Source organism: Fragaria vesca, linkage group LG3 (assembly GCF_000184155.1).
Source record: "Fragaria vesca subsp. vesca linkage group LG3, FraVesHawaii_1.0, whole genome shotgun sequence".
Lineage (NCBI taxonomy): Eukaryota > Viridiplantae > Streptophyta > Magnoliopsida > Rosales > Rosaceae > Fragaria > Fragaria vesca.
Genome location: NC_020493.1, coordinates 18,498,378 through 18,499,334, shown reverse-complemented (window position 1 = coordinate 18,499,334; position 957 = coordinate 18,498,378).

Here is a 957-nt window from a genome sequence, read left to right as displayed (position 1 = left end):
CAATAGCACCAACTCTATTGAATTAACCAAATTGGTTACCAACTAACAGTAAGTTCATCGATCCCACTGTTCTATGGTGGTGATGAGGTTCACATTCCCACCAGTGAACTCAACATTATGTTCAAACTCGTCATCTCCCCAAGTTTTAGACTACAAGCATCACAAGCATGATAACTTGTCAGATTAAACAAGGCAAGAAAAGTAAACACTTGGTGGCATGCAAGAAGTATCAAAATCATTACAAACAGCATCATAGTCATTAAGAAATGGTAAATATCTTTATTGCAGACCCCAGAGAGGAGTACTAACTACATCTTTTGCATGAATATTAGGCATAGAAACTGAAGTAATGTCCAATTTGTCTACAAAATTCTGGTGAGGAAGATGCGTAATTACCAATTGACATATGGAAAGTCAATTCCCCTTCAGCAATCAACGTGGTGCTAGGTACAAATGGAAATCTCAAGTATTCATCTCCACTAGAGTTGAAAACCCCAACAGCATCTGCATTTTCCTCCCTTCTGTACACCGAGTCGCATAAAAAACCAACGAGCTCGGTACATAACCAACATCCCCACCAAGAGGATTGCAATTCACACCCCCACCACACTCACTCCCGTACACCAATTCAAATCTCTCGAGACGGTTACCAAGCAACCTACACAAACCACCGTTCGAATCATTCAAATTACTCAAACCTATACTCTCCCCACTCTCAACACTACTAGGAAAACTACTCATCCTATCTTCCCCAACAAATGTATACCCATAACTATGCTTCACAGAAAAAGCCAACACCATAATAGCATCAAAATAATTCTCACCATCATCCTTATCACTAACAACACTCTCTAAGCTCCCACTAATCAAACTGTCATAAATACTAGACCAGTTCGGATAATTAAGCTTAAGGACAACACTAGGCTCGAAGTTACCTGCATTATACATGGACCTACT